Consider the following 7609-nt stretch of genomic DNA (forward strand, 5'->3'; position numbering starts at 1 on the left):
GTAGATAAAATTTTTAATGGCTGCGTAAGTCCGGCAAATGGAAGCACTAATGTTATTCAACCAGGCGACTATTTTAAAAATGTTTTGTTTGTTTCCAAGAGCTTACTATTGTAAGGAGTGTTGCAGAGAATCCTTTTGTCATCTTTGCCTGTATTTTATATTGTTTCCTGAGGAGTGATTCCCAGGAGCTGAAATACTGGGTATGGATATTTTTGAAATTGCTATATTTATTTTTAACTTGCCTTAATCTTGGCTTCTGGAATTTATTTAAATTATTACTGGGAATATGTCTCAAGAGAAAAATCCCTAAGTGTTTTTTGAATTGATGGATAGAAAGCTCATTTTCAGGAAAGTGTGGGGTTCCCCCCCCCATGTTTATAAGTGAATAACCAAATAAGGCTTGAGAGGCCAGATGAACAGATTTTAGACTAAACACCACATTATTTTGGGGCTATGACTCTGATCCTTATTTCAGTCTCAGTGATGAAACTCGGTGAAATGGGCTCAGGGATGAAGTGTAGCAACAAAAGAATGTGGCAGGTTTCGCTGAAACATTTGAAAAAAGGAGCAGAGGAGAAGCGTCATTTGTTATGAAGTATACCAGTGAAGGGGTTCAGAGTGTGCTTCACCCAAAACATGCAATTTTGGCATAGGGATATATTGAGCTGAAGTGGCAATTAAGAAGGCGCATGCACAAGAAAAATTCTCTGCCTTTCTACCAAAAGGAAGGAGGATTCTTAATTGACGGAGGCAACGCTAGCCGAGAGCCGGAGCCGGAGGAATCTACACAACAAATCTTACTGAAACAATCTGAATCTTCCATTAGTTTCACCCATATATTTACCTTCCCACAGTTTCTCAGTCCAGAAGCCTAAAGCCCTTTTCCTTTATCTTGTCACTTCTCTACAAATTTATTGTTCCCCCCTCCCAGGCATGTTGAGGTAAATTGACAAATAAAATTGTAATATACTTAAAGTGTATGACGTGATGATTTTATGTATATACACACGCATTATGAAAGGATGTCCACCGTTGAGTTAATTAAAGTGTGCATCACCTCACTTGACTGATTGGTTGATTGATGAGAACTGTCAGGTTTTACTGTCTCAGTGAATTTTGATTATGAAGTACATACAGTATTATCAGCTATAGCCACCATGTTGAATGTTAGAGCCTCAGAACTTATTCATCTTATAATTGAAAGTTTGTACCCTTTTACTGGCCTTTTCTGGCCTCCCCCAACCTTCAACCCCCGGCAACCACCATTATAATCTTTTTCTATGAATTTGACTTTTCAAAAGTTTTTTTTTTTTTTTCAGACTCTACATAGAGGTGATCTCCTGCAGTATTTTTCTGTCTGATTATTTCAGTTAGTATAATGCCCTTTGGTTTCATCCATGTTGTTGCAAATGGCAAGAATTTATTTTATTTTATTTTTTGAATCTGAAAATACTCTGTCCTCTCTCTAATAAAGGCTTTCTCCTTTGGATGACTTTATTTCTTTGTCTCGGCTAATTGCCCTGGCTAGGGCTTTGAGTATTATGTTGGATAGAAGTGTCAACAGTGGGCATCCTTGTCTTGTTCCTGACCTTTCAGCCTTTACTGCTGAGCGTGTTAGCTGTGGGCTTCTCATATATGGCTTTTGATAATACATGTATCTTTTTTACCCAATTTGTTGAGAGTTTTTAATCATAAAAGAATGTTGGATTTGTCAAATGCTTCAGATGAAGTTACTGAGATGATCATGCAATTCTTATCCTTCATTTTGTTAATGTGGTATATATCACATTGATTGGCTTGTGTGTGTTGAACTGTCCTTATATGCTAGGGTTAAATCTCACGTTAGCATGGTGTATGGTCCTTTTAATGCACTGTTTAATTTGGTTTGCTAGTATTTTATTGAGAACTTTACATCTATGTTCATCAGAAATATTGGTTTATTCTTTTCTTTTCTTGTAGATGCTTATCTGGCTTTGATACCAGGCTGTTGCTGCTTTGTAAAATGACTTTGGAAGTATTCCTTCCTCTTCATTTTTTGGGAAGAGTTTGAGAAGTGTTGGTATTCATCGAATCTGTTGGCACATAATTGTTCATAGTAGTTTCTTACGATTCTTAGTATTTCTGCATTTTCAGTTGTAATGTCTTCTCTTTCACTTTTGATTTTATGTATTTTGGTCTTCTCTGTTTTTTCTTAGTCTAGCTAAAAGTTTGTCATTTTTATGTTTATCTTTTCAAAAAACCAGCTCTTAGTTCCTATGATTTTTTCCTATTGACTTTTTTGACTTTATTTCATTTATTTTTGCTCTGATCTTTGTTATTTTCTTTTTTCTATTAACTTTGGGCTTTTCTGTTTCCTTGAGGTATAAAGTTAGGTCATTTATTTGAGGTCTTTCTCATTTCTTAATGTAGGCATTTATCACTATAATATTCCCTCTAAGAACTGCTTTTGCCACATTTCTTAAGTTTTGGTATGTTGTTTTTCCCCACAAGGTATTTTCTGATTTCCCTTTTGAGGTCTTCTTTGTCCCATTGGTTGTTCAGGAGCATGCTGCTTAATCACAACATATTTGTAAAATTTCTAGTTTTCTTCTCATAATTGACTTCTAGTTTTATATCATTGTGGTCAGAAAAAGATGCTGGATATGATTTCAGTCTTCCTAAATTTACAAAGACTTGTTTTGTGGCCTAACGTATGATCTGTCCTGGAGAATGTTCCACGTGCTCTTGAGAAGAATGTGTATTCTGCTTCTGTTGGATGGAATATGATGTGTGTGTATGTTAGTTTCACCTGATCTAGTGCATAAAGTTTAAGTCTAATGCTTTCTTACTGATGTTCTGTCTGGATGATCTATTCATTGTTGAAAGTGGAATATTGAAGTTCTTTACCATTATTGTATTGCTGTCTGTTTTTCCCTTTAGGTCTGTTAATATCTGCTTTGCATATTGGGCCCTTCAACATTGGGTTCATAAATATTTAAAATTATTATATCCTCTTGATGAATTGACCCCTTTATCTTTATATAATGACCTTTTAATCTCTAGCTACAGTTTTTGGCTTAAAGTCTATTTTGTCTGATATAAGTACAGTTACCCCTGCTTTCTTTTGGGTTTCCATTTGCTTGGAATATCTTTTGTTATTTCTGTGTGTGTCCTTAAAGCCAAAGTGAGTCCTGTGGGCAGAATATAGTTAGGTCTTGCTTATTGAATCCATTCAGCCACTCTGTGTCTTTTGATTTGAGAATTTAGTCCATTTACATTTAAAGAATTATTGCTAGAAATGGAATTATTATTGCCATTTTGTTAATTACTTTGTGACTGTTTTGTGGTTCTTTGTTCATTTATTCCTCTCTTCCTTTATGATTTGATAGTTTTCTATAGTGGTATGCTTCGATTCCTTCTTCTTCATCTTTTTTGTGTCTTCCATAGGTTTTTGATTTGTGGTTACCATGAGGCTGTTGTAAAACATCGTTATAATGGTCTGTATTTATCTGGTAACAAATTAACTTTGAACACACACAAAAGCTCTTCATTTTACACTCCTCCCCCCATTTTATGTTTTTGACATCACAATTTACATTTTTTATGTGGTGATCCATGAACAAATTATTAAAGTTAATTTTAATACTTTGTCTTTTAACCTTTATACTAGAGTAATAAGTAATTTACCCATCACAATGACAATATTAGAATATTCTGAGTTTAACTATATATTTACCTTTATCAGTGAATTTTATATTTTTGTATGTTACTAATTAGAGTCCTTTTGTTTTAGCTTAAAGAGAGCCCTTTAACATTTCCTGTAAGGCTGGCCTAGTGGTAATGAACTCCTTCAGCTTTTGTCTAGAAAACTCTATCTCATTTTCAATTCTGAAGGACAGCTTTGCTGGGTAGAATATTCTTGGTTGACAGCTTTTTCCTTCAGCACTTTGAATATATCATGCCATTCACTTCTGGCCTGCAAAATCTCTGCTGAACAAAAATCTGCTGATAGTATTATGGGGTTGCCTTGTACATAACAAGTTGATTTTCCTCTTGCTGCTTTTGAAATTCTGTCGTTGTCTTTAATTTTTGAAAATTTAATTATTGTGTGTCTTTATGTGAGTCTCTTTAGATTCATCTTATTTGGAACTTTGTGGGCTTCCTGAATCTGAATGTCTGTTTCTTAACCCAGGTTATGAAAGTTTTCAGCCATTTTTTCTTTGAACAGGCTTTTTGCCCCTTTCACTCTGTCTTCTCACTTTGTGACCTCTATCGTGCATTACAGTTCTGCTTTATGTGACTATTCACACAAAAGCATCATCCATTCTTTCGCTAGGCCAGTTATAGCAACTCCGTGGGACTTTCATCCCATAATTCTCCTAAGTGATCTTCACTTTTCCATTTGTTTTTCCTCTTGCATCTCTGATTGAATAAATTCTACTGCCCTACCATTGAGTTCACTAATCCTTTCTTCCTGCCTGACCTAGTTTGCTGTTGAACGACTCTTGAATTTCAGTTCAGTTGTTGTATTCTTCAGCTCTATGGTTTGTGTTTGGTACTTTTTGATAGTTTTGATATCTTTGTTGAAATTCTCATTTTGTTCAGGCATTGCTCTTTGGACCTCTGTGAGCATTTTTATGACCACTATTTTGAACTCTCTATCAGATAAATCACTAACCTCCATTTCATTAAGATTGGTTTCTGGAGATTTGTCTTCTTCCTTCTTTTTTTTTAAAAAACATAATCCCTTATTTCTTTATTTTTCTCAGCTTTCTATGTTGGTTTCTGCACAGTATTAAAAAAACAGTCACTTCTTGTAGTCTTGACAGACTAATCTTGTGAGGAGATGAAATTCATCAACCAGCCTCACCTGAACTCCTGGTTGCTTCTCAAACCTTTGTGATTGTCCAAGCTTTTGTCATTGTTCTTAGTGGCCCCTGCTAAGTGCAAATATGCGAGCCCTGTCAGTGTCCCAAAGGGGAGGATTGCAGTCAACACCTAGATGCAGGCTGATTAGAACCTGGACCCTCAGGCAACAGCTGGGGAAGTAGGCAGCAGATCCCTTCTAGGAAGAACCCGGGAGATGGATGTTTTTGCTTGCTTCCTCTGCTCTGAGTCCTCAGGGGATAGCCATGAATAATGCTCATGTGCCCATTAACAACTGCCTCTTTGTTTGCTATGGTTTTGTAAATGTATTGTTCTTTTGTTAAGATGTGATATAAGCCCCAAGTGCTAACCACCCCTTTGAGTTACTCATCACTGAGTTTCTCTCATGTTTATGTAAGCTGAATGTGTTAATAAACTTCTGTTCATTTCCTTTTTTCTTATTAATCTGCCTTTTGTCTGGTTTGCAGGGTCTCAAGCAGAGAACCTAGGAGGGTTGAGGAAAAAAATTGTTTTCCTCCTCTACACTTGTAAGGAAATCTTATAACTTGTGGTTACAGTGTTTAGGTGAAGACAAAATAATAGGAGGAATTGAAGTGATGCTGCTGGAGGCTGTCAGAGCTGGCACAGGTACAGAGATCATACTGGCACAGAGGCAGGATGTAATTGTGATAGGAAATTTAAACTCCTGGACTTCTGATAAACACTCCTGATAAAGAGAACCTCATACTGGTGTTAATTTCATCTCTTAAGTTAAAGGAAACAATGGTGATGAATGTTGTCTACACTTGAATCTCATACTTGTAAGGAACTTGTTAGTTTCCTAGAAGCACTGAGAACCTTGGGAGAAAGAAGTCATGTTCATTTCATTGCAGGAATTGTGATCATTAAGATAGAATTCTGGGACTAATTACACATTTTAGAGTACAGATAGGTGTGCTTTCATGGCCACGGGCTCCAAAGAGGCATAACAAGAATAGCTATAATTTTACTGAACCTTTACCAATTATTAACTCAGTTGTGTAGTTTATGCTTATTATGTTCATCTCACAGATGAGGAAATTGAGGCACCAGGGAGTTAAATAAAACATAAACACAACCACAGATGGCAAAGTGGGATTTCAGGGAGCCCAGGTCATCAGTTTTCAGAGTTTAGGAACCAAACCATTAAACCAGACCATCTTAATACTGTGTAGATATAGCCCTGATTATTATTATAATTTTTAATTCTTTTATTTTTTATTTTTTTAACGTTTTTTATTGATTTATAATCAATAGCCCTGATTATTGATGCTCTTCATCCTTTTGATTTTTCTGGGCTCACATTTTACTGCTGTTTGACTTTGGTGTGGGGAAAACTGGACTATTCTGAAATAGGCAAAAGAGATTACTGGATATCCTTTTAATGAAATCCTGGAACCTCTGGGGAGTACTTTTATAGAAATGTGCACCTTTGCCAGCTTTTGATGGGGCTGTTTTGCAAGTCTGCAGAAGGCAGACTTGAATGATAGGCAGAAATTGAATTGTAAGAAACTGATAGTAATGCAAATAATTCTTTCCATAAGAATGCAGATTATCTCTTGTGGAATGCACCTGTGTATTTCCTGTGGGTGTGGACTAGTTTTTCCAGTTTTGCCTCTATTTGTAAAATCATTTCAGCATTTCTTATCTGACTATAACCATGCAGTGGTTTGAATTCTCCTTTGGGTTGGTTGTAACATTTTACTGGTTCTACTGTTAATTAATGAGTTCAGTAAAACGTCTGCCACATGTTCCTTTATATTCTTTGAGAGTTGACAAAGATTCTGTCCTTGATCAAACTTTAGTCAGGCTCTTCTGAGGCCTTTCTTGACTAGGCTCAGCCTTGCCCTTCAAAGACCTGACCAAAACCCTAGCCATGAGCACATCCCTAGGATGACCCTAACTGCCCTTAACGTGCCTGCCTGGGAAAGGTCAAGGCTGCTAACATGACTTACTGTTTGTTTCAGGCAACATCTGCAAGTAGTGTCCCTGTTTCCCAGTCTCTGTGGGAGGAGAGAAACCCAACCAACCCAGATGGTTTCGTACAGACCAACCCCCGCTTCCTGCTTTTGGTAATTCATCACTTCCCTGACTCGACTGAGTGCCCTCCCACCCCCTCCCTTTTCCCTCATTCTTCCTTCAAAGTGCACACCACCTCTGCCCATATTCAAACTCAGTTCATGCTGGTCACTTTTCTTTGTTGTAGTAGAATATTACTAATTAAAATCTGTCCTTATCTCTTTAACTAGGGTCTGGCTTTGTTTATTTTTGACAGAGTCATGATTTTACCTTTAAAGAAATCATTGCCTAACATTGATTAAATTACTTAAATTCTGCACCTTCTGTCCCCTGCAGGCTCTTCTCTGATTATCTGCTTAATTGATCGAGGTGGGTGGATAGAGATCTGTTAGTGGCTGCATTTTAATCAGCGCCTTAGTAATTCATACATTTGCAGATAATATAGCTGTAATAGAGCATGGTAGTTAACATCTCATGCTCCAAAGGCAGCTTGGAGTTGAATACTGATCCTGCCTCTTACTGACTGAGAGAGAGGAGAGAGTGATCTGGAGAAGGAAGCAAAAAGAAGACCTTGACTTTGGGGCTAAAAGGAAGTTCTAGGGCTTAAAAGTACATATACAAAAGATGTCCAAAGGAGGTGTTAAATACAACGTTTATTCTATCACTTGTTAAAATGCGAAGGTGCTGTTGTGATCAGGACTGTTGT

The 7609-nt window shown here is 36.8% G+C and overlaps 1 long non-coding RNA gene across 1 annotated transcript in view; it reads left to right on the forward strand.

Annotated features, from left to right (window-relative positions):
- LOC116661288 overlaps nucleotides 1–7104 on the forward strand; it is a 17821-nt gene extending 10717 nt beyond the window's left edge. Inside the window, exon 3 of the long non-coding RNA XR_004317133.1 lies at nucleotides 6852–7104. This is a non-coding gene — a long non-coding RNA (uncharacterized LOC116661288). The remainder of the gene's footprint in view (nucleotides 1–6851) is intronic.
- The last annotated feature ends 505 nt before the right edge of the window (nucleotides 7105–7609 follow it).

This window comes from Camelus ferus, chromosome 34, assembly GCF_009834535.1.
Source record: "Camelus ferus isolate YT-003-E chromosome 34, BCGSAC_Cfer_1.0, whole genome shotgun sequence".
Lineage (NCBI taxonomy): Eukaryota > Metazoa > Chordata > Mammalia > Artiodactyla > Camelidae > Camelus > Camelus ferus.